The sequence below is a fragment of the Schistocerca americana genome, chromosome 1, assembly GCF_021461395.2.
Source record: "Schistocerca americana isolate TAMUIC-IGC-003095 chromosome 1, iqSchAmer2.1, whole genome shotgun sequence".
Classification (NCBI taxonomy): Eukaryota; Metazoa; Arthropoda; class Insecta; order Orthoptera; family Acrididae; genus Schistocerca; species Schistocerca americana.
The window spans coordinates 1,144,689,497-1,144,717,483 of NC_060119.1; positions in this window are offsets into that span (position 1 = coordinate 1,144,689,497).

Below are 27,987 nucleotides of genomic sequence, written 5' to 3' on the forward strand. Positions count from 1 at the left end.
TGACAGAAGAGGCAATGACCGTGAAGTCGTTCACCTCCAGCGAACTGACCTGAATAAATACGCGAGACGTAGTGGGCTCGAGAAGAGAAGAGAATAGCAGTAGTTTTCAGTCAGTTTCGGTGCTCAAGACCGTCGTGCAAGAAGAGACTACATCATACACAGACGCACCAAGTCCGCCGCTGTAATGGAATAGCAAGCAGCAGCCTCGGCACCAGAAGACAGAAGTTAAAAGGTATTTGAAGTCTGATTTTTACGTACCCGGGTGACTCGTGAGGACGGGAAGGAGACGGCCTCACATCAGCAGTCACCTGTGAGCTGGAATGAAGATCTGACAACCGAAGACTGACAAGCGGGAGTCCGTTGTTCGCGTCCGGGACACTGGCCTTCCCCCGCCGCGCCACTCCGCTGGCCGACGCACAACACACGCAGCCGTTTAGAGAAGAGGAACACTGGGACACCACATCCAAGGTATCACCGTCCGATGCACGACTTCGCTCTCAATAATTAAACCGGCCACAGCACGATGCGCGTCTCCAGTCAACTGGGCGAGACGGCGACACAAGATACACACTGCCAGGCGTAATCAGACGCCGCCGCTGCCGCAGCAGAAGGCTTCGCAAATGACACAGCTGCCGCTCTCAGAGCCATAACATCGAGTAAGGAAACAGTTGTACAAAACTTTCAATAAAAGTTATCTTATGTAAAAATGCTGTTTCATTCTACCTCATTCCCGAGCCAAGGAAGAACCCACCCTGCCCACATGTTGTTAACAGAGAAAAATTAATTTATTTAGTATTTTCACCCTGACATAATGCTTTAGAATCAAAAGCTCTTTGCAGTAATGCTCATCCTGACAACTAACTAGCATCAAAAGAGAAAACCCAGTTACATTTAGTGACAGAAGTGTTACAAGTGCAACCTGCGATTTTCTTATCGTCTCAGAATATAATTTTTCGTACCAGACGTCGGACAGTGTTGTGTTTAGTGTTGAGTGGCTCCCCTAAACCCGCTTGTGTATTCATATAAGTCATTTCAGGCAAGATAGCAGCTGTTTGGAGCAGAAATAGTACGACTGCCGCAAGAGTACCAGATACGTGTCGTGGGCAGAACGCACGGTCAGAGCGAGAACCAGTTTAAGGGTCCCCCACCAGTTGCTCCCCCAGGTGTGTTACAAGATGTTCTACGTGGCCTTCATCGCATGCAATGGTCGCGTTCACAAGTCGCATCAGGGATTGCCGTACCATTTCGCAAGTTCCGGTGTCTCTCCGAATAGCGTCACAGGCATTGAACCCGGTCCTGAAAATCTGGTGTACGCACAGTCTGCCGCTTTCCTGCACGTTCGTCTCCCTGTAAAGGACCCATCATCACACAAACGGCCTAAAAGGGTTTGAAATGTGGTGTGATGTGATTGGTGTATGTGGGCGTACTTGTTTTCGTACAGTCTTGCAGCTTCTCGACCGTTTCCATCTGCTTGGCCGTACACAAACACCATCTCGTCTTGTTCTCGACCATTCTGCTGCTTACAGTACGCTGCGTCAATTACACAGCCTGCAACACACAAAGAAAACACGGCGCGTGGTCAGAGGAACTTGCATTTGTCAGCGTCATCTACCGTCGCAACGATGCGTTTCCGAACACATGTTCATAGGACATTTCTCACTCCATTCCCAGTCATCAGGAATCTGTCCCTGCAGTTAGCCTGTTTTATTAATGTTCAACCTATATATTGTCTAGGTCAAAGCAGTTGAGTTTAGTTAATCTAAACAGTTCCGACATATACTAATTAGATTTGTTAAGTAACATACCTAGACTACAATAAGGGATCGGTTGGTAGGAGATGTTCTGAGGCATCAAGGGATCACCAATTTAGTATTGGAGGGTAGCGTGGAGGGTAAAAATCATAGAGGGAGACCAAGAGATGAGTACAGTATGCAAATTCAGAGGAATGAACGAGGATGAGTCAAATGATTAAATTTGTAATAACAAATCGAAATTTCGCGCCGTTATCCTGTTAGTTGGTAAGCGCGCTACAAACAGCGTGCAGAATGGCCTGTAGGTGGCAGCATAGTGCAGATCGACACATACCGTCGCAGTATCAGTATAAAGATGGCCGCCCCACTTGCGACTTGCACCAGGGAAGAACAGCGTTCTGTTGTTCGACTTTTGCGTAGTGCAGGTGTGAAACCTATTGAAATTCGTCGGCGAATGAAGGTTCAGTACGGTGATGCGTGTTTGTCACGGCAGCAAGTCTACGAATGGAGTAGGAAGTTCGTAAATGGTGTGACTTCAGTGGAAGATGCTCCTCGTCCAGGTCAGGCACAACGAGTTGTGACTCCACAGAACATTGCAGCAGTTGAAGTCATAGTGAAGGAAAACCGCCGAATGACACTCAATGACATTGCAGCATGTTTACAGATTAGTCATGGGTCAGCACGCCACATTGTGCATGATGTGCTCCAGTTTCACAAAGTGTCTGCAAGGTGGGTGCCACGGCAGCTGACTGCTGAAATGAGAGAACGACGTGTTGATGCTTGTGGAGAACTTCTTCGGCGCTTTGAACGAGAAGGTGATGGCTTCCTTGCAAGAATCGTTACTGGACACGAAACTTGGGTTCACTTCCACCAACCGGAAACGAAGAGAGAGAACAAGAAATGGCGCCATTCCTCATAACCAAAACCAAAGAAGTTTCGAACAGAACCATCAGCAGGGAAGGTTATGCTGAAACTCTTTTGGGACCAAAAAGCGTCATTTTGGAGCACTACACGCCTAGAGGGACCACTGTCACCAGTGCATCTTACACAGATCTCCTAAAAAATCATCTGCGGCCTGCAATCAAATCAAAGCGACGTGGATTGCTGTCAGCTGGTGTCCTTTTGCAACATGTCAATGCAGGGCCCATTGCCCATACAACAGTTGCAACAATCACAGATCTGTATTCGTAGTGTCTTCCTCATCCACCATATTCACCAGATCCTGTCCCAAGTGATTTCCATATGTTTAGACCACTCAAAGACTCAATGGGAGGAAAGAAGTTCCGTTCTGACGAAGAGGTACGCCACAAGGTGCATGAGTGGTTGCACGGACTACCAAAAGAAATTATTTCTAAAGGAATTTATGCACTTTGTAAGCGCTGGAGGACTTGCATTGAGCGTGGGGAAGATTATATTGAAAAGTGATACAGTTTTGTACCACTTCTGCAAAATAAATAATATTAAAAATAATATTTAGGGTTTTCATTTGACTGAACTTCGTAGGTTGCAGTAGTTATTCGGAGATAAAGAGGCTTGCACAGGATAGAGTAGCATGGAGAGGTGCATCAAACCAGTCTCTGGACTGAAGACCACGACAACAACAAGTAACATATTCTGTTTCTTAGCCACGCAACATTTTACTATCAAGATAACAGGAGTACAGTAAATCGTCAACTGTGTATTTTAACTTTTTGTTGACTTTCTTGACTGTCCCACAATGAACGTCTCCATCTCAGTGTTAAACCCCATTATCTCCAGTTATTCTGTTTTTATGTCCCCCTTTTTATCGCCTTTATATGTATAGTTTTCTTCTTTCTTAATTGTCATGACCCTCGGCTGAAGAGCGGCGGATTGTGCCGCTGCCATCCCTGATATCGGGCAGGGGAATGAAATCACAATAAAGAAAAAAAATGGTACAGTAGTTTGGGAAACAAAAGTAAAATGTTACCCTAGAGTTAGCTTAAGGGCACTCAACGCCGTTGTTACAAGAGATCATACTCTATGCCGTAGTCACATGTATTATACTGTAACATCTACTGCCGAGACTTGAATTTTATTTGCTGAGGGAAAGAAACTGATATTGCACATTTTGATGATTCCAAAAAATATTTACCGATTAATTTCAGATGAAAATTAAAACTAATTTGATTGTTGGTTTATTTAGGGTAATGTGTTTTTGGAAAGCAGCGTGATTGGAAGACTGGAAGCACTGCCTGTTGATTAACAGGAATGGTGCCCACAAAGGTATGTTGCAAAAGTCATCAAACTATCTGTGTTTCATCTTCGAGGGGAAACGTTCCAACTTAATAAAACTCTTTTAAATGTGAAAATGACTGTGTAGTGTGTTCATTGAGCTCTAGAAACGATGGTGAGAGAGTAATTGACGACAGAATGTCTATCTCCAAGCGTTCCAAGTCATCACTCGATGGAAATCTGTGCTAATAAGCGCTCCTGGTGTTCACGGAAGTGCACGAAATGGTTAGCGTGTGCTGCATATTGGCTGATGATATTGCGCGAATGCCGCGCATACAATGACAAAAGCAGATATCAGATTATTACATCAGTGTACACGATTGTGCTTCAAAAGCGGTTGCGCTACTGCAGCGCGTGTGTCGCTTAACTTTGTGCTATGCACTGCTGTCAGATACTCAGAGTGGAATCTGAAAACGCGACGTTAATCGCGAACTGCAGTTAAAATTCATAGCGAGTTTTTAGTTGTGAATCACGAAAGTCATAATGAGTGATTCAGCCACTGCGCTCGTTTTCCCACCAGGTATTACCGAGCCAGCTTACAACTTTTCCCTTATTTTCATGGGGGTACTACGACGGAATATTCTACAAATGTATACTCAATCTTTATCTCGTGAAACGAACTAATCTACTACTTAGCTTCTGAACAGCTATTGAGCAGATGTTATTCGATATAGCTTTGCAATATTTCCGATCACAATGTCGTCAAATTTTATTCAAAATTAGTAACAGTTTAAAAATTTAACCAAAATCTTGTGGTTGATTGGATAATGTCGTGTAATTCTTCACCAGATCGATGTTTCAAACCCACTGCTGAGATCTTCTTCAGCAGTACGTCCAATTATAGAATAGGAGGGGAGCAGGGAAGTGATACCTAACACTGGTTTCCGTGAAATATTTGGTACAATATACAGGATATAAATAAAAGAATCAGTAAATTTTTAAAAAATCATAACTATTATATTATTTGAGATATGCGCGTGAACAACGTACTGGTGGAAAGAGCAAACACTCGAGTTTTACATGGTTCCCGCTAGGTAGCGGCAGTGTGCGCCTACTTCAGTTCTAGAAAAACGGTGTAGAGACAACATAAATCATTTTGTGTTCTACGTTGTGCGCATTGTGGGTCAGTAATAACTGACTTTCATACTAGGTATGGTTTGGATCCTCCTGCATCACAGAGCATTAGACGATGGCATCAATCATTCCAAGAAACATGTTGTCTGTGTAAAGACAAATCGCCGGGCCGTCCCAGAGTGTCTGACACAAACGTCAAACGGACCCGCCCTAGTTTCACAAGGATTCCGCAGAAATCCGTTTCCCGTGCAGCTCGACAGATCAACATGCCCCCAATGGCCGTCTGGCGTGTGTTGCGTCGACGTTCACACATGAAACCACACAAAATTCAGCTACTGCAAGCCTCTCGTGAAGGTAGCAAACAACAACGTGTGCAGTTCTGTAAATTCGTTCTTCACAAGATGGAGGATGGCAGTTTTCTTCCACGCTTCCATTTAAATGGAAAGGTGAACCGTCATAATGTGAGAATATAATTTTTGATATCGATATCTCGATTTCGCCTGTTTCCACCACTGGGGCGCTGTATGTTTACTTACGCTAGAGGGCAGTTACGGCACCTTCTCGTGCACGCGTTGTGGGCCTTCTGCGGCCTACATAGGGACCGCCGCTTGCGTTGAGAAGTCAGTTCCGGCGACATCGTGTACCAGCACTGTCACATGAAGATGGCGGCCAGGTGGACCGCTGAAATATTGTGTCAAGATGTTATGATCCGGCTGCACACCCGAGAAGAATATTATCAGCTGCAGTATCTCTTGAAAAAATATGTTGAGAGAAAAAGTCAACAATAATGAATAAAATTTGCATTTTTATATTTTTATGGTGCTTGTAAAATCGGAAGTACCCATTATTGAGTGTGCAATGATGTTGCTAAGGGTCTGTTAAAAGATAGTTTCAGGTTCTCGATCCTGACTACACATCAGCACCTCTTTAAAAAGTATGTTGTTATATAATTCAAAACAGTTAAAGAATTTTATTTTTTAGATTTTTTTAGGGATGGGTGCAAAGATCCCCTTTGGTAATGCATGTTATGGAAAATACCTTGGCACTGCTATAGTTAATGAACTTCGCTGATCTTATTTTTTCCCTTTCCTACGTGCTATTGGTCTATTAAAAAATATTTTCAGGTTCTGGATCCTAATTACTCGTCAGTGCCGCTTCAAAAAGTGATTTGTTAATATAATTCAAGAACAATTAAAGAATTTAATCTTTTTAGATTTTTTTTGGGGAAGGGGCAAAGACTCCTCTTTGGAAAATGCATGGCAGTGCTAGGTTTAATGGACTTAGTTGATCTCGTTTTTTCACCTTCTTTTACATGCAATTGCTTATCTACTTTATAATACACATTGAACTTTATTTTACTTTACATTTATGTCTTATAACTCAATTGTTAGTATACTACTTTTTTCATCTGCTTTTGCATTAGCCAGTTGAGTGACAGATCAGGTAGCCTATTTCGTTATTTATGTGTTAATAATAAATATTTCCAGAGTCTCTCATGCAACTACTCGGTACAGTATTTACATATATACTGTCAGAGGAGACCTTAAACTGTCAGTAGTCTTCCTCTAGATATGTCTTGTAGCTACATAGCTTTACATTAATGTTCTTATTATTTATTTATACCAAAATCAACCTTCTACTGTCATGACCAACTTCAAAGACTAACAGTTCATATTGAATTCTAAATAATGGTCAAAAATAGGAACCGAACTATGCAGAGAAGATGTTTGACACCATACAGCATGCCTAAAAACATCCTACATATTGCCGAAAGATTAAAATTATGTAATCTTTTCTTTATAATCTGATCCTAATTGTTTTTTATGTAAACTACAACAAATCTGATTCTTTAGTTCACCACCGAGCGAGGTGGCGCAGTGGTTAAACACTGGACTCGCATTCGGGAAGACGACGGTTCAATCCCGCGTCCGGCCATCCTGATTTAGGTTTTCTGTGATTTCCCTAAATCGCTCCTGGCAAATGCCGGGATGGTTCCTTTCATAGGGCACGGCCGACTTCCTTCCCCGTCCTTCCCTACTCCGATGAGTCCGATGACCTCGCTGTCTGGTCTCCTTCCCCAAAACAACACACAACCCAATTCTTCAGTTCTCCTTCCCTAAGACTCATTATACGTAATGATTACTTTTTAGAGTACTATACGATTTCGTTTACTGAGGTTTATCTGAATCACTTGTGGGAACACTGTGCAGAGCAATGTTGATGCTTGTACTATATACATATGTGCTGCTTACAAATATTAATTTTCTGGTATTTTGTGGACTCCACTATCTGCACAGTATTTCACAAGAAATAAAAAAAATCTTCTCTTTACATTTAGCCCTAAAATGTCGTAGCTGGTATTGTTTGTGGGAAACAAACATTCAGCAGCAAAATAGCCGAATTACGTCGGAGAATATCATCCTTTTCTAAGGTACTAAGGTAATCTAGTGATTTAGAATTAGTCCCATGTTTCCAACGTTCCTTGAGATTTTATGTCCTATCTGCAGACACGCGCTAAAGGTAATTCTGCTCTGAAATGGCAGTTACAAAGTTCTTTGTTTCCCTATTCGAAGAAACAGCCCTATCATGCTACAAGTGACATCTTTCGTTTCCTGCAGAAGCTATTGAACGTCGGTTTATTTACACAGCGATATGAAACGTAGCGGAAAGCTCTGAAAGAACGTTTTCTAAACTAATGTTCGCGGCATATTACTTAAAGAAGCCAGACTGCGCCAGCAGATAAACGCACTCACCATTACAGGGAAAGCTGCTGGAATCGTCTCGTTCGCTTATCGGGTGGCATCCGTTGAATCCCCGAGAGCTTCAGAAAGGGTCGCGGTCCCGAGGGGAAAGCCATTACCGGGATGTTTCAGAATATCTGCCAACGCAGTGCCGTAAGAGGCTTACGGGGATGAGGGGGTCTGCGAGACAAAACCTTACTGAGGGCCACTTACTTCCGTCCTGGAAAGATGGAGACAGTAAGAACTAGAGGAGCGATGTGGTAGAATATATATATCCACCTAAAAGAAGTTCTGCATCACCTCGGTTCCAAGAGAACTGGAATAGAGATCAACATAAACATCATTTCCGCCCTTTTTATTGCTCATGAAAACCACTCATTGCGTGTTGTACCACCATACAGTGAGACCTTCAGAGGTGGTGGTCCAGACTGCTATATACACCGGTACCTCTAATACCCAGTAGCATATCCTCTTGCACTGATGCATGCCTGTATTCATCGTGGTATACTATCCACTACTTCATCAAGACATTGTTCGTCCAGATTGTCCCTCTCCTCAGAGTGGTCGGTGGGTCAGGTCGTCCATAAACAGCCCTTTTCAATCTCTCCCAGCCGTGTTCAATAGGGTTCATGCCTGGAGAACATTCTGGGCACTCTAGTCGAGCGCTATTGTTATCTTGAAGGAAATCATTCACAAGATGTGCGCGATGGTGGCGCGAATAGTCGTCCATGAGACGAATGCCTCGCCAATATGCTGCCGATATGTTTGCACTAACGTTCGAAGGATGGCATTCACGTATCGTACAGCCATTACGGCGTCTTCCATGACCATCAACGGCGTATGTCGGCCGCACATAATACCACCCCAAAACAGCTGGGAACCTCCGCCTTGCTGCACTCGCTGGGCAGTGTGACTAAGGCGTTCAGCCTGACCGAGTTACCTCCAAACACGTCTCCGACGATTGTGTTGTTGAAGGCATATGTGACACTCATCGGTAAAGAGAATATGATGCCAATCCTGAGCGGTCCATTCGGCATGTTGTTTTACCATCTGCCATCTGTACCGCACTGCCTGGTGTCGTGGTTGCAAAGATGGACCTCGCCATGCAGGTCGGGAGTGAAGTTGCGCATCATGCAGCCTATTGCGTACAGTTTCAGTCGTAAGACGACGTCCTGTGGCTGCATGAAAAGCATTATTCAACATGGTGGCGTTGCTGTCATTGTTCCTCCGAGCCGGCAGCGGTCATCCACTGCAGCAGTAGCTCTTGGGCGGCCTGAACGAGGCATGTCATCGACAGTTCCTGTTTCTCTATATCTCCTCCATGTCCGAACAACATCGCCTGGACACTTCCCTTGTTGAGAGCCCTTCCCTTACACTAAGTAACAATGCGGACGCGATCGAACCGCGGTATTGATCGTCTAGGCATGGTTAACTACAGAAAACACGAGCCGTGTACCTCCTTCCTGGTAGAATGATTGGAACTGATCGGCTGTCGGACCCCCTTCGTCTAATAGGCGCTACTCATGCATGGTTGTTTACATTTTTGGGAAGGTTTAGTGACATCTCTGAACAGTCAAAGGGACTGTGTCTGTGATACAATATCTACATCTACATCTACACCTACATCTACATTGATACTCCGCAAGCCACCCAACGGTGTGTGGCGGAGGGCACTTTACGTGCCACTGTCATTACCTCCCTTTCCTGTTCCAGCCGCGTATGGTTCGCGGGAAGAACGACTGTCTGAAAGCCTCCGTGCGCGCTCTAATCTCTCTAATTTTACATTCGTGATCTCCTCGGGAGGTATAAGTAGGGGGAAGCAATATATTCGATACCTCATCCAGAAACGCACCCTCTCGAAACCTGGACAGCAAGCTACACCGCGATGCAGAGCGCCTCTCTTGCAGAGTCTGCCACTTGAGTTTATTAAACATCTCCGTAACGCTATCACGGTTACCAAATAACCCGGTGACGAAACGCGCCGCTCTTCTTTGGATCTTTTCTATCTCCTCCGTCAACCCGACCTGGTACGGATCCCACACTGATGAGCAATACTCAAGTATAGGTCGAACGAGTGTTTTGTAAGCCACCTCCTTTGTTGATGGACTACATTTTCTAAGCACTCTCCCAATGAATCTCAACCTGGTACCCGCCTTACCAACAATTAATTTTATATGATCATTCCACTTCAAATCGTTCCGTACGCATACTCCCAGATATTTTACAGAAGTAACTGCTAGCAGTGTTTGTTCCGCTATCATATAATCATACAATAAAGGATCCTTCTTTCTATGTATTCGCAATACATTACATTTGTCTATGTTAAGGGTCAGTTGCCACTCCCTGCACCAAGTGCCTATCCGCTGCAGATCTTCCTGTATTTCGCTACAATTTTCTAATGCAGCAACTTCTCTGTATACTACAGCATCATCCGCGAAAAGCCGCATGGAACTTCCGACACTATCTACTAAGTCATTTATATATATTGCGAAAAGCAATGGTCCCATAACACTCCCCTGTGGCACGCCAGAGGTTACTTTAACGTCTGTAGACGTCTCTCCATTGATAACAACATGCTGTGTTCTGTTTGCTAAAAACTCTTCAATCCAGCCACACAGCTGGTCTGATATTCCGTAGGCTCTTACTTTGTTTATCAGGCGACAGTGCGGAACTGTATCGAACGCCTTCCGGAAGTCAAGAAAAATAGCATCTACCTGGGAGCCTGTATCTAATATTTTCTGGGTCTCATGAACAAATAAGGCGAGTTGGGTCTCACACGATCGCTGTTTCCGGAATCCATGTTGATTCCTACATAGTAGATTCTGGGTTTCCAGAAATGACATGATACGCGAGCAAAAAACATGTTCTAAAATTCTACAAGAGATCGACGTAAGAGATATAGGTCTATAGTTTTGCGCATCTGCTCGACGACCCTTCTTGAAGACTGGGACTATCTGTGCTCTTTTCCAATCATTTGGAACCCTCCGTTCCTCTAGAGACTTGCGGTACACGACTGTTAGAAGGGGGGCAAGTTCTTTCGCGTACTCTGTGTAGAATCGAATTGGTATCCCGTCAGGTCCAGTGGACTTTCCTCTATTGAGTGATTCCAGTTGCTTTTCTATTCCTTGGACACTTATTTCGATGTCAGCCATTTTTTCGTTTGTGCGAGGATTTAGAGAAGGAACTGCAGTGCGGTCTTCCTCTGTGAAACAGCTTTGGAAAAAGGTGTTTAGTATTTCAGCTTTACGCGTGTCATCCTCTGTTTCAGTGCCATCATCATTCCGTAGTGTCTGGATATGCTGTTTCGAGCCACTTACTGATTTAACGTAAGACCAGAACTTCCTAGGATTTTCTGTCAAGTCGGTACATAGAATTTTACTTTCGAATTCAATGAACGTTTCACGCATAGCCCTCCTTACGCTAACTTTGACATCGTTTAGCTTCTGTTTGTCTGAGAGGTTTTGGCTGCGTTTAAAATTGGAGTGGAGCTCTCTTTGCTTTCGCAGTAGTTTCCTAACTTTGTTGTTGTACCACGGTGGGTTTTTCCCGTCCCTCACAGTTTTACTCGGCACGTACCTGTCTAAAACGCATTTTACGATTGCCTTGAACTTTTTCCATAAACACTCAACATTGTCAGTGTCGGAACATAAATTTTCGTTTTGATTTGTTAGGTAGTCTGAAATCTGCCTTCTATTACTCTTGCTAAACAGATAAACCTTCCTCCCTTTTTTTATATTCCTATTAACTTCCATATTCAGGGATGCTGCAATGGCCTTATGATCACTGATTCCCTGTTCTGTACATACAGAGTCGAAAAGTTCGGGTCTGTTTGTTATCAGTAGGTCCAAGATGTTATCTCCACGAGTCGGTTCTCTGTTTAATTGCTCGAGGTAATTTTCGGATAGTGCACTCAGTATAATGTCACTCGATGCTCTGTCCCTACCACCCGTCCTAAACATCTGAGTGTCCCAGTCTATATCTGGTAAATTGAAATCTCCACCTAAGACTATAACATGCTGAGAAAATTTATGTGATATGTATTCCAAATTTTCTCTCAGTTGTTCTGCCACTAATGCTGCTGAGTCGGGAGGTCGGTAAAAGGAGCCAATTATTAGCCTAGTTCGGTTGTTTAGTGTAACCTCCACCCATAATAATTCACAGGAACTATCCACTTCTACTTCACTACAGGATAAACTACTACTAACAGCGACGAACACTCCACCACCGGTTGCATGCAATCTATCCTTTCTAAACACCGTCTGTACCTTTGTAAAAATTTCGGCAGAATTTATCTCTGGCTTAAGCCAGCTTTCTGTACCTATAACGATTTCAGCTTCGGTGCTTTCTATCAGCGCTTGAAGTTCCGGTACTTTACCAACGCAGCTTCGACAGTTGACAATTACAATACCGATTGCTGCTTGGTCCCCGCATGTCCTGACTTTGCCCCACACCCGTTGAGGCTGTTGCCCTTTCTGTACTTGCCCAAGGCCATCTAACCTAAAAAACCGCCCAGCCCACGCCACACAACCCCTGCTACCCGTGTAGCCGCTTGTTGCGTGTAGTCAAACTCTATCTTCAGGAGTCCTGGAAATCTGGGTGACGCAAAACTTTTTTGATAGGTGTCTCACCTACATATAAGGTGTCCCACGTAATTCTGCCACCTCAAATAGCTCTAGAACAACAACAGATATTCAAAAACGGTTTTCACCAGCATGAACGTACGGCAGGAGCTTAGGAAACCAAATACTACTCGAAATTTTAAAACGTAAACAAATACTGTTTTCACCACAAACTTGTGTATTTTAAATCGTCACCCCCTATTGTTTTGTATGTAATCAATAGTATGAATAATCACAAAAATAATGGCGTGGTTTGCATCGCAATACGTCAACTACATCCCAAGAATTGCGAAGATAAGTTGACGCTTGCAATAAATTAAGCGCACAGCTAGCGCACGTCCTCAGAAAGAAGCGTGCGCCTCACGCTGACTGTATCAGGGGCTCACACAATGAGGAGGTATGCACAATCTACAAAAATAAACAAGTAACACGTCCAACGCAAAGTTTCGTTTTTGAAATTGTAAATTTATGTTTATTCTAGCGCAAAGACAAATAGAGCTACAATTAGAGATAACACACTTGAATTCACTTTGCTAATCACATTTCCATGTGCCCTGTCGCCCACAGAAACTGTATTGTTGTGCATTACATCCATCATAGAAAATACACCTGCATCTTGACCAATGAAACTGTGTTACGTCAACATATGTTTGAAGTGCCCTCTGTTTGCAACAATATACGTTTGCAAACAGGTAACGAGAGAGTGTTGAACCGAGCGGTCTAAGGCGCTGCAGTCATGGACTGTGCGGCTGGTCCTGGCGGAGGTTCGAGACCTCCCTCGGGCATGAATGTGTGTGTTTGTCCTTAGGATAATTTAGGTTAAGTAGTGTGTAAGCTTAGGGACTGATGACCTTAGCAATTAAGTCCCATTAGCTTTCACACACATTTGAACATTTTTGAGAGTGTTGAACAGATTGTAGAGTTTCTACTGATATTTCCGCACACGCCGCAGTAATACGCTGTTGCATATCATCTACTGTCGTTGGGGGTTCTTGATACACTCTGTCTCTCACTGATCCCCAGAGAAAGAAGTCTAATGGCGTCAAGCCGAGGGACCGTGCTGGCCATCGCACAGTACCTCCCGCCACATCCACCTGTTTGGAAATGTCGCATCTAGAGCGTCTCTGGCAACTTTCGCATTGTGTGCGGGACATCCATCATGTTGGAACCACATTGATAGACAAGTTTCCAATCCTAGATCCTCCATGAGAGGCGCTAGTGTGTGTTGGAGAAATGATTCATATCGCTGCCCATTCAATGTCCCACGGTACAAGTAGTGACCTACAATATAGTTAGCAATGATACCGCACCAAACAATGACATTTCACTGTCGTTCATGAGCAACTTGGCGAATCCAGAGGGGCTTTTGCACGGACCAGTAGTGCATGTGCCGCAGATCCACATTACCATGATTTGTAAATGAAGCCTCGTCCGTAAACAATGTATGGCTCAGGGATACTGGATTATCTTGCAACTGCTGAAGTACAAAACGACAGAATGCAATGCGGAATTGAAAGTCATTCCCGTACAGTTCTTGTTGCAGTGAGATATGGAACGGATGAAACAGATGCCGATGCAAGATTCTGCACACACTACTATGGCTTATTCCTACACCTAATGCAATTTATCGTACACCCACCTGAAGATTGTTCACTACAGCAACCAGAACGTCTATTTCGTTACCATTGCAGTCACTGGCGTTGTACGTTGACGTTTTGTGGGAGCCCAGCTTCATGTTTCAGTGAGCGTCTTGCAGATGTTGCCAATGGTTCAACGTGACGGACACCGCCGATCTGGGTAGCGTTCATCATACAGTGTCACGGCTGCGGTGCCATTTCTGTGACATTCACCATAAACTAAAATAATATCCAGTGTTTCTTCATTACTGAAGGCCTGCATATTGACTGGATGATGGCAAATGTAACAAGCCACAAGAAAACAGGTTTTAATGTGTTAACGCATGTGAATTGCGTTACAGTATGAGAGCAGTTCAGCAGACCAGATTAGGAGACACTTGTACTTTGAAGGTAGTGCGTTCCGTGGTGATATTTGTAATTTTTACGGCAGGATACAGGCGCCAGTGCAGGCAACTCCTGCTCTGAGCACAGTACTACATGCGATGCATTACGTCAGAAACTGTGACTGTGCTATCCTTTACAAGCCACATATTTCAGAACTTATGATGTTTTGTAACGTGAAACCAAGTGTGTTACCACTAATTGTCATTTCTAAACTATAAACATTGTGCGCAGGACATCCATCATTCTGATCTCGCATTATTTGAAACATTATAAGAGGTGGAACTGTTCAAGTAAGGTACAGCTCAAGGAGGGGCTAAACTGTCCCCCTTTAGGAGGGCTATCAACTGAGTATGGGCCAGTGATGAGTTGTCATACAAAACCACACCATACATTAACACTCCACTGACGTAGTACATCAATTACATCATGATTACCGGCAGCGGGAGGTGCATGCTTGAGTCTCAGGACGTGAGATAGCTGTGCGCTTCATTTATTTCAAATGTCAATTTCTCTTCGCAATTTATCGGGACTTAATTGACGTATTGCGATGCAACCAACGCCATTATTTTTGTGATTTTTCATGCTATTGATTATATACGCTATAATAAGGGGTGTCCACTTAAAAATAAACAAATTTGTGTAGAAAATAATATTTGTTTACGTTTAAAATTTCTCATGGTATTTCGTTTCCTGCCGTAAGTGCACGCTGGTGAAAACGGTTTCTGAATATCTATTGTTGTCCCAGAGCTATTTTAGGTGGCAGAGTTAGATGAGACATCCATAGCACGAACTAACTTATTCTCCTTTTGAGCATATCTCACAAGCACACGTTCATATCTGTTAATTAAATTAACTTGAAACGATTTCTTATCTATGACTCTGAAGAGGATACTTAAAGCTGACTCATAGTAGTCACTAACTTTGTTACTGAGAAATAATAACACACCTTTAGAGGTTTCTTTAAAACCATTAAGTTACGTAGAGTGTGCCAGTGGGGTTTTATTATAGAAGCTGAAGTTTGTGGGCCGCTGTTCCTCCTTCCAGAGCCGTTAACGCAATTTAAGTAATCCCAAGTTTTAATGAGCGGAGTTTAGATTGATGTTCACTGTCTCGCGAGACCGTTGCCTCAGAAAATAAGGTCAGGCGGAAGATGTAGGTAAATGCAAATGAATGTTAATACATAGATACACCGTATAAAAGGAGGGGTATATATATATTAATAGACACGGGCGCTCGCAGCTTTTCATGACAGTAGAGGCAAAATATTTACTCTGTTTATGTGATTTACAAATTGCAAGTAAGTTGTTATTTCCTCATAGTTTTCTCCTGTTGGTTGTCTACAATGCACTTTTAGCACCTGGTCAGTGTGTTACAAACATAAATAAGCTATCAGCATAATTATAGAAAAATCTGTTTTTACATTCGCAGATTTTAGGTTTCCCACCATTTACGTTATTTTCTGTCAGTCCCGTTGTACACCCAGTCCTAACAATGAAATGTTTCCCTGCTATGAAGTATTACTTAAGGATAACACATCCCACGTTTTACGCTTTTGAAATACCACCACAGCTCTAACACCTACATTAAATTTTATTTATGTGGAAAATATATCGTGTTGTCGCTCAGGAACAACCTCTATGACATCTCGGATATTCGGGGATCCAGCCGGATGTTCGCGTCGTTCTCCCACGATATTTCAACAGCGTGCCTCTCTGTCTTCTTCAGGTGCTACCTGACACTGGTCCTTGGGTCGATCGAGTCCAGTATTTAGAACTGGAAGGAACTGAGCGTTCCCTAATCGGTCCGCGCCGAGTCGAGTGTTCCATCTGTGGTCCGCACCCGCCAGACTCGGCTTCAATGGACCCCTCCAGTCGCGGATATTCTGACTGCCGTCGGCGCCCGTTCTGGCCGTCCTCAACGGATGTGGTTGTCATCTGAGATGTGTCAGACCCGATCTGAGATGTTGGATACTCTATCTCCTGACTGTTACTATGATTTCCACTTCTGTTTCGTGCTGGGCGCTCCCTAATCGGTCCGCGCCACGTCGAGTGTTCCGTCTGGGGTCCGCGCCCGCCAGACGCGGCTACATTGTCCCTCTCTGGTCGCCGGTGTTCCGACCGCCGTCCGCGCCCGGCCTGGACGTCTTCTGAAGTCGAGTTCATGGTCTGGGATGTACACCCGCAGTTCCCGCATCGCTACCTCCACCACGCAGCTGATGAATTGGACGTGATGCTCCGCATCCAGCAGACTGCCAGCCGTTTTTACCGACGGTCGCACGCCTCTGCCAATCCCCTCATTCGAGACATTGGCGCTCCTCAAGATGTTCGTGACCGCTATCAGCGGCCTGTTGCACTCCTCGACAGATGAGAACCCGGGGGTGCACCAAGCGGACGCTGCTTGCGGCTCCGTCCCCATGATCTACTTTTTATAATCCCGCATACCCCGATGCCATACCACAAATAAAGAAGTTCAACCCAATCTCTCACCTCTGACGTATGCAGGCAATGCCGTCAGGTAAATCCTGTGTTACTCTCCTCTTCTTGGGACTTACGACTGGCGGATGGGCAAGTCATGGTCTGGGGTGTGTCAGATCTGGTCTCTGATGTCCGACACCTTGTCTCACGGCTGTTCTCTTGGTCTCCACTTCTATTTCTTGTAGAATCCTGGAGTCTCCTGCATTGAGTTTTCACAAGCTCAAGCGCTGGATTCCATGCAGTGCTGATTTGGTATCCCGAGTCACAGTTTATTACATTGTCTGTGACCTTAATCTCAATGGCTTCTTTAATGACATTGTCTCAAAATCTTGAGTTCTGTGTCACAATCTTGGTGTCATTGTAATCCACTGAATGACCAAGTTCCAGACAGTGCTCTGCTATGGCTGATTTAGTTGCCTGTCTGAGTCTGGTGTGTCTCTGGTGTTCTTTACACCTGATGTCCACAGTTCTGGTGGTCTGGCCAATGTATGGCACCTCACTCTGGCATGGTATGTTGTAAATACGTGGCTTTCGTACCCCAGGTCATTTTTTACATTCCCCAGCGAAGCCCCAATTTTGGCGGGTGGGCAAAATATGATCGTGATGTCATATTACTGGAGAATTGTGCATGTTGAAAATAGGTTGATGTTCATCTGTTTACTGCTGTCATCGAGTTACGTATCGTTGTTCACTAATGCCAGGCACGGCACATGAGTATTGAAACAAAAATATCGATGATTTGCATCAATATTCTACCATAAATATCACACATTTGTGGAACATCGATATCTGTGTGTTGAATTTTTAGATTAGCTCCAACTGTTTCAGGAAATGTTGGTAGACTTTCTAAGCACAAGCAATTGTTGTCCGACAAGAGACGTTCCCTCACTTTTGAATAAACTCTGCATGCTGACTGTCATACAACGCAGTAGTTCGAAAATGGTTATGCAACAATTTACGTGCATCCTCAAAGAATCAGATTCCTTACATGAAAACAAAGGAACTTTGAATTCATTGAAATTTTGTAATTTCTGTGCTACTTCTTACAAAATTTTTAGTTACTCTAGTTCACTTTTAATTCACTTCACAACCGTTTTGCTTCATTTTTATGTCATTTTATCAATATTTTCTGATGATTTCAGTGATAATTGTCCAGGTATTTTAAGTCATAAAAATCCTTGGTTTGTGGTTACTGGTATTTTTTAATATACGTAAACCAAGTGAATTTTCTGTAGGTGTAGATGCCCTCTTTCCTCCCCCGCGGGCGACACTGGTATTACCTAGGAAGTGTTAGAGCACCATAACTCTCTTCGAAAAAAGATCACCAGGGAGAAACTAAATATGACATTGAGTGTAGTTAATGGCGGATCATACGAGAGGCATCAGCGCCGGTGGAAGTCCATTAGCGGCTACTGCGGTATCACTCATCCAGATCAATGGACATGCAGTGTAAGAGAAAACAATTAGTGTCGCTTGTCTCGTAGAGCATATACCACTTTGCAAAACCGACGCCTAATCCCTTAGAAACTAATGAGGAGATGCGATACGTGATATTAATAAAATATCGCGATTATATATCACATATACTGCAAGACAAAATATTTGCTACTCCATAAAGGACTCGCAATAATGCGATGAATATGATATTGTATTTTATAAATTCTTATGTGCAGTTGCAGAAAAATACGATCACACACGTCTTTATCTCAAGGAAGTTATCGTATAAACAGAAGATAAAGCCACAGAACAGCTACCGAACAAATTAGTGTATTTGCACTGTTCTTCACCGCTTCATCCTCTGTAATCGAAAGGAATTATAGTAACTGAAACATGCGCGTGAATAATACTGTATGGCACTTCCTGTAGTATCTGGAGTTCGTGGAGATATGAGGCAGCTGACGACATTCTCTTGCGCTTCTGTTAACATTTACCTGTCCGGGTGCAGGAGTACAAGCGATCTCAGTCAGTTGTTTTCCACACTATCCGCAAACATTGCTGATGGAAACAACTTGAGTGTCGCTACCAGTAATACAAAGCTCGAAACGTCCGATAAAGGAAGTGCTGACAAAAGGAAAGACATTGAAAGCAAAAGGATATATGGTGGAACGACTTCTTTCCGAATATACACTCACACTTTTACACTCATTCCGTTGACTTCTTTGGGACGTAACCATCCCTTGCTGCACTCACTTCCTCCACTTCTTTCAGTCTTGTGCCGAATCCAGAAATTCAGTGATACCCGACTCTGCATTGTGAGCTTATCTCGTCTTGCCATCTACTTCTCGATCTTCTAGATCTAGGGGGTCCTGAGCCTTCCATCTTCTTGTCATAAATCTGACGGATTATTCTGCCTTGATCCAACTGACTACACGAATCTGTCTGAATATTATCACGTTTTCCTTTAGTCACATTTTCCTGCCGTATGATCATATATCCTATTTTTCCGTCATGAATTACTAAACGTTTTTTTGTGTTGGTCTCGTTTACCTTCTTGAACAACATCGCAATCTCACCACTGTTATTTCGTATTAAAAATACACTCCTGGAAATGGAAAAAAGAACACATTGACACCGGTGTGTCAGACCCACCATACTTGCTCCGGACACTGCGAGAGGGCTGTACAAGCAATGATCACACGCACGGCACAGCGAACACACCAGGAACCGCGGTGTTGGCCGTCGAATGGCGCTAGCTGCGCAGCATTTGTGCACCGCCGCCGTCAGTGTCAGCCAGTTTGCCGTGGCATACGGAGCTCCATCGCAGTCTTTAACACTGGTAGCATGCCGCGACAGCGTGGACGTGAACCGTATGTGCAGTTGACGGACTTTGAGCGAGGGCGTATAGTGGGCATGCGGGAGGCCGGGTGGACGTACCGCCGAATTGCTCAACACGTGGGGCGTGAGGTCTCCACAGTACATCGATGTTGTCGCCAGTGGTCGGCGGAAGGTGCACGTGCCCGTCGACCTGGGACCGGACCGCAGCGACGCACGGATGCACGCCAAGACCGTAGGATCCTACGCAGTGCCGTAGGGGACCGCACCGCCACTTCCCAGCAAATTAGGGACACTGTTGCTCCTGGTGTATCGGCGAGGACCATTCGCAACCGTCTCCATGAAGCTGGGCTACGGTCCCGCACACCGTTAGCCGTCTTCCGCTCACGCCCCAACATCGTGCAGCCCACCTCCAGTGGTGTCGCGACAGGCGTGAATGGAGGGACGAATGGAGACGTGTCGTCTTCAGCGATGAGAGTCGCTTCTGCCTTGGTGCCAATGATGGTCGTATGCGTGTTTGGCGCCGTGCAGGTGAGCGCCACAATCAGGACTGCATACGACCGACGCACACAGGGCCAACACCCGGCATCATGGTGTGGGGAGCGATCTCCTACACTGGCCGTACACCACTGGTGATCGTCGAGGGGACACTGAATAGTACATCCAAACCGTCATCGAACCCATCGTTCTACCATTCCTTGACCGGCAAGGGAACTTGCTGTTCCAACAGGACAATGCACGTCCGCATGTATTCCGTGCCACCCAACGTGCTCTAGAAGGTGTAAGTCAACTACCCTGGCCAGCAAGATCTCCGGATCTGTCCCCCATTGAGCATGTTTGGGACTGGATGAAGCGTCGTCTCACGCGGTCTGCACGTCCAGCACGAACGCTGGTCCAACTGAGGCGCCAGGTGGAAATGGCATGGCAAGCCGTTCCACAGGACTACATCCAGCATCTCTACGATCGTCTCCATGGGAGAATAGCAGCCTGCATTGCTGCGAAAGGTGGATATACACTGTACTAGTGCCGACATTGTGCATGCTCTGTTGCCTGTGTCTATGTGCCTGTGGTTCTGTCAGTGTGATCATGTGATGTATCTGACCCCAGGAATGTGTCAATAAAGTTTCCCCTTCCTGGGACAATGAATTCACGGTGTTCTTATTTCAATTTCCAGGAGTGTATGTCATATGTATAGGCCAGTATATTTTGTTGTTTGTCTGTGATATTTCCATTTGTTGCTCCGTTTGATTTCTCTTAACACATTCTTCATGAACGGGTTGAAGATAAGTGCTATACACATAAGCGCATTTGCAGTACTAAAATTCGCTTGCGAACGAGCACACACTGTCAGTGCGCATAACAGAAAGACAATTGCAGAATTATTACCCAAAGCAGCACTGGAGTAGGCCTTTTAAGGAGCCTTCGTCAATACTAGCGTGCCAAAGACAACATAAAGTTAAGAACAAAATCGTTGCCGGATTACAATACTTTCCTTCCAAGGAACTGTTCTGTATACACCTACAAGGTTTGAAGTACATTGTAGCTTAATCCGTGAACTTTTTATTGACACACTTCCACAAGCACTCTGACGGCATCTGATTTTTCCCTCTCTATGTTCTTACGGGTAATGTAATTTAAGAGTACTGCCGTCACACTGACGCAAAAGAAGGAGCAATGTTTTCACTGTTTCATGAAACACGGTCGCCTATCACAATTCAGAGAAAGTTCCAAGGTGCCTATGGTCGACATCCGCCAGATGCTAACAGCATTAAAGGATTGTATCAATAGCTTCAAAACACTGGTAGTGTTGGTGAAGAGACGAAATGGTCGTCATGGAGTCAGTGACGACACTGCTGATAACCATGTGTACAACGTTTCAGAGCATTGCGTGGAAAACCACGTGTTTGTTAGTCCCTGTAAAAAAAACATACCGCTATGCACTATCGTGAAGATTTTTGCACAACTGGCAGAATTTCCTTGAATACTAATTGCAAGTCTTCGCAGCCAGACGATAGGGTCACACGCATATAGTTTGCAAGGAACATGCTCCAACGACTCAGTGCAGACAGTTGTCACCTACATATTTTTTTTTTTTTTCGATTAAAAGACTTTACACATCTCCCAGAAAGTAAATATGCGTGATGTTTTCTTCTGTGTGATAACGGAAATACTTCTCCGGTACATGTTGCAACTTTACTTTGCGTCACAGTTCCAGGAAATTCAACCGCGGGTAGTGTTTAATGAATACCGTGCACCGCCACATTGGGGGGTTACCGGTTTTGCCGGCCTCGGTGGCCGAGCGGTTCTAGGCGCTTCAGTCCGGTTGGAATCCTGCCTCGAGCATGGATGTGTGTGGTGTCCTTAGGTTAGTTGGGTTGAAATAGTTCTAAGTCTAGGGAACTGATGACCCCCGATGTTAAGTCCCATAGTGCTCAGAGCCATTTGAACCATTTGGTTACCTGTTTTCCAGATCTTGAATAAAATTTTTTCCAGGCAGGTGATTCAGTAGAGGCGCTCTATAATCATGGTCACCTCCCTCCTCCCCCCCCCCCCCCCCACCAAAAAGAAGAACAAGAACTCAGCTAAAAAAAAATACACGCGGCGAAATACACACACACAAATAAACCCATATTTATTATAAAAAAATACATTCATACACAACAAAATAACCACACACACCCACACACACACACATACACACACATACACACTTACACACACACACATCAAATGAAAAACATCAGATACAACAGAAACAAAAGACAGACAAACACACAACAACAATTGGCAACACTACACACCGAAAACACACATATGTTGATCACCAAACGGAAGTGAAATTGAAACATGCGATGTGACAAATGGGCTTGAAACAATGCCAGAAAACGGCCAACTAGAGTATGAAGACTAACAAATACATTTCTAGGACCACACACATGTGATAACAGCGCTGAAAATCATAAGTAACGCCGAACGATACATTCAAAATACGTAACTTGTGCTACAAAAGTTGCTTCTAATCTAAAAAGGCAGCGAAAAACACGACAAAATGTAATATATCAGAATATTAAATCTATCAGATAATACGTTTATTGTATATATAGAAAGAAACATGCATTTCAGCCCACTGATGATGCTTCCAAAGTAAAATATACGAAACTCGTATGGCAAGAAACAATCTGCCTACATTTAGTTGCACAGATGGTCCATACCTCCACAAATTTGGAGCAACTAGGGGAAAGACGGAAAACAGATAAAAATGACGATTAATACAATTGTTTTCACTTATTTACAAATTTCGATTCATAGAAACAATACATCGAAAAGAAAACTTGGGAGGAAGAAATTTGGTAGCCCACAGACTTCTGTTACACAGAATAAATGAAAATAAAGCTTGAGTAGAAGATGAAGGAGTGCTGGAAAAATAGGAAATAGCAAGGAAAGAAGAAGAGGCTGTTACGTTATCCTAGTTGGCCAATAGGGAGAAAGTGTTAGTACTTTATAATGAACTAACGGAGACTAGTGGTCTCTTATACCAAAATAATCACAAAATATCGTTGACAAAACCCCTAAATTGTTTTTAGAGTCCATAGTGTATATAGACGTAGCAGCCCCTCTCCAGCTCTACCAACACACTAATTTTCATTTAGCGCCAGACGTCTTGACCATGATGAAATTCACATTCTTAGGGTGTAAGTAGCTGCATTAGATACTACCTGCTGTGCTGCTGAAATCATTGCACGACGGGCAAGTATCCAGAAAACCGGTATTCAGACCCCTTGGCAGCCACTACGTCGTTTCGCTAAACAACTGAAAGTTAATTCTGCAATGAATCTTCGAAAGCAATGCGGGTGGTTTACATTCCCTTCATTGTCCAATCCATAGTTGTGTTATGTCTGCAATATCCCGGACGTAGACAGCATATTTAATAGTAAAACAGCCCTTTCTTTTCTTCTCTCTCTTCAGAAGTCTTGATAGGTATAATATGCATGTTAAATAGAAATTGAAAGATTAAATGTAAACGTTATACATCATTAAGTGTGCGATATAGGAATCTTGGTGTTTGTAACGAACCTTTCCCTCGTGTCTCATTGAAAGTTATTCTGCAGGCGTCAACCCATGAACGTTACAGCAAACTCGTTGACCTCCGACGCTGCTCCCGAGCCGCGAAGCTCATTGGCTTACTCGGTGCTCTAAATACACTGCAAGGTATGATAGCTCGCTGCATACATTGTGCCTCATTTACAGCATTGCTAACGCTCGGTTAGCGGGTGCAATATCATCCTGAGTGTAGTCTCACAAACGCTGCATACTGGACCAGACTATTCGGCGTAATATTCGCTATTACGGTGGTTATAGTGATCTACTTGTCTGGTACGCTGTCCCATATTGATTATCGTATTCTCTTTGGAAGCCAATACTGATTCTGTTCGGTGGGGGTTTACCTGTGACCTCAAAAACACAATAACATTAAGATTAAAAAGAGTTGAAACATAGCATTAAAGTTACTTCGGGGTCTTGATGCTCGTTCCACTAAAAATCTGGAGATTTAATTTCTGTTATCTGTTTAAGCTACATTTGTACTGGAAATGGTCAATCGTTCTTTAATTTTCTCCTAAGACGCTCATTACACCATACTGGTAAACAACACGGTACATGAATAATTGATAAACAATTCCCTTCTTCTTTCTACATATTTGATTATAGCTTATCATTTCAGTTATGCAGACATACAGATCAATATGAAATACACATGTAAATTTTGCCTACAGTCTAGTTGTGATAATTCAAGGATAATGATATCATTAAAAGTATTGAAAATCAGATAAATATGTGATTGAGCTCACTGAGATTACTATCTTTAATGTAACTTGGAGTAGATTTTCGGCAGGAGTTATACCATGTGTAGTATGTGTGAGCTTCAAGTAGCACTGCTTGTCGTCTGAATGTATATATGAAATATTGTATTAATGTGTAAATAATAATTAAAAATGTCTAAGATAGAGGCAACAGACTGTCATATTTTACTTAATCATTTACATGTAATTAAATTAAGCCTTCAAATCCCTTTTGCACCGAGGAATCGTATTGACAACTGTGACACTGACGACAATGTAGTAGTAGTAGCAGTAGTAGCTTTATTCATCCGTAGATCTCTTTTTACAAAGATGATTACTAATGTACAACTGACAGCAGATGAATAAAACATCACATGTTACAACATCCATTTAAATACATGGAGAACACAGGGTGATTCAAAAAGGAAGGACATATTTCAATTGCTTATTACAGGCAAACTATGAAAGATAAGAAACCAATACGCATGTCTCTGGATAAGTTCGCACAGACACTATACAATACACTCAACATCAGCACCATGCGTTGCTCGAGAAATATCGAAACGATAGTCCATTTCATTCGACTCGCGAATCAACAAGTCCCTGTTTACTGAAATGACAGCTTCAACGAATTGATTTCTCAACTCTTGAAGTGTAGCAGCCATAGGTGGAACAAAGAATCTGTCTTTTATGTACCATCACAGAAAAAAATAAAAGCCCATGAGGTCTGGTGACCCAGAAGGCCAAAGGCAATGAACAATATCTGGTTGATCACCTCTTTCAGCCGAACGTTGTGGGATGGTGTTGTTACGCTATCGTCGCACCTCAAGGTGAAAGTGACGAGCATGTGCAACCAACTTGCGAAAACGCTGGATTTCATTCATTAATCTGGTTGTGTACAGGCAGCTTCTTGCTGAATCGATGACGGAATGCACGTTGCCCCTGAGCAAATGGGTTGACTTGGCGCAAAGTCCAACACACAAAATGATTTCTCATGTGATGCGGTCGCCATCTTGCTAAACACAAACAACGAAGCAACTGTCAAAACTTTGAATCCTCCGTCGTCCACTGACAAGGGCAACGTATTTCTATCTTTCGTAGAGTGTTTTTAACAAACATTAAGTTCTATCTTTTCTTTTTGAATCACCCACTATAACGTTTCCTTTGTTTTGTTTTTAAGGTACTACAAACAAAATCACTGCAGATGTTGGTGAGGTCAGAAAAAAATTCTAAATCGTTATTTCGACGTAATAAAACGCGAGGCAGGTTAGAATCTTCAAAGAGCATATAATTTTCTGTCTCCTATGACCTTCTTTCACCTACTGCGTAAGAAAGCCGTTCTTAGCGCAAAAATTGTGTTTTTCTTCTTTCGGTGGACTGCCGACTACTTCGTATTTTAACTGACGACATACCAGCATGCCACAATCTCTTGCTGTTATTAGCCTATCATAGCTTTTATAGTGCGTATTGAACAACTCCATCCTAAGAACAGCTGATATATTTGCAGACAAATGTTGATGGTGTTGAGACAGCAACTAGCCACAAATTTATTTTAAGTTCTTTTATTCAAAGGGTACCGTTACCGGTTTCGAATCATTACGATTCATAGTCAGACGGCTTTTGTGCTTTCATTACAATATGTGCTGCATTTTTTATTGATTAGTTATCGTGAAATGTCGGTTCTAAGTACTTGTTTTCATAGTTTTCGTCCAGCAGACAACGTTTCTAGTTTTCGCCGCGTTCACATCATTGCACACATAAACGTGCATAATTCATCGCTTCAGATTTGTCACTGAATGCGTTGCCATCACATTTCTATCGTTGCACACGTAAATTTGTATCACTGAGCACTTCAGCTTCTAACATGCACTGCTTGTTTTGATAGATATGAAGTGTTTACAAACATATGAGTGTCAAAGATGCTACGATATATCGTAATATTACAAAGATGCTACATGTTTGAGAAGAGATCATATATTCACTTATGGAACTGAAACGCCTTTTACGCTAGCACAGAGAGATTTTGTGAATACTAGAGCGAATACTGCTACAATAATTATATAGATGTCCCACATCAAAGCTTTTTTTATTTTCTTTATTTTTTATGGGTAAGACAAGACATTATTCATTTACATTTAGCATCATGAGAATTGTAGTAACAGATAAATTTGCTACTTGATGTGCAGATAGGGGTAGGAATACTATTTACTCTGGAGGGTGGAAATTAATTTTTGGAAATTTTTCAGGAATGGGGTGTTAGCCAGCTCAGTTTGTTCATTAAGGAAATATTCTGGGGTGCTGTTTTGTGTGTGTATCTTTGTATTTCTTCCAATATATTCATAGTGTCTCCCTTTTCTGCTAGATGTAAAATTTTTAAGTTGTTCTCAGTGTTTCTCACTGAATGGTTTTCTTCAGCAATATGGGCTGCAAATACAGATAGCCTTAAAGCATCAATGTGTCTTTTGTGTCTAACTTCAAAACTTCTACCAGTCTGTCCCATGTAGAATTTTGGGCATGTATCACATTTGAGCTTGTATATTCCTGATGTACTACAGGGGCTCTTGGAGGTGTTTATATCATGGATCAATATTTGTTATAATTTATTATTTGTGGGAAAGCTAATTGTGATATTTTTCTTTTTAAATAAGTTTGCTATTTGGTATGATAGTGCGCCTATGTATCGGAGAGCAGCATATTTAGGTTTGGCTTCTGCGGCACACTGATTTGGCTTGGTGTGCGTGTTGTGTGGATTGCTGTTTAGTGGAACTGTGTTTTTTATTTGCATTTTGTTTGTGGAGTTTTTCTATAATTGTGGGTTTATCTCCATCATTATGAGCAACTGTTTTAATTATATTGATTTCATTTTCTTGGTCTGTGTCACACATTGGTACATTTTTAATTCAATGTACCATGGCTCTGAAATATTCCATTTTTTATTACAAAATTACGAGGGTAAGTCAATTATTATCCGCAATTTAGTTATATTTTTGTTTATTTTGGTAGTACTGTCGTTTTACGTTGATGACGCATGCTTTGTTTATTTGTTGTTATATCTTTGCCATTTTCAAGCTTCTAGGTTAGTTTCGTTATCGCTGCCGTGCTGTTAATCATGGCTGCTCCGCTGTCTGTTTGCACGAAAGAAGAGCAACGTTCAGTGATCCGTTTTTTGTAGTCGGAAGGCGTATCAGGGGCCAAAATTCATCGAAGACTTTCGGTATAGTACGGGAACAGTGTTTTTCCACAATGGAGTGTCCACGAATGGATTGAAAAACTCCGAAATGGTCGCACAAGTGTTACGCACGATGAAGGAGCTGAACGACCGTTTACCGCCGCAAATGAAGAAACCATTGAGCGTTCATGTGAAATGATACTCTTAGACAAACGATTAACTGTTGACGAAGTGGCAAATTTTTTGCAAATTGGTGACGATTCTGCCTACAAAAT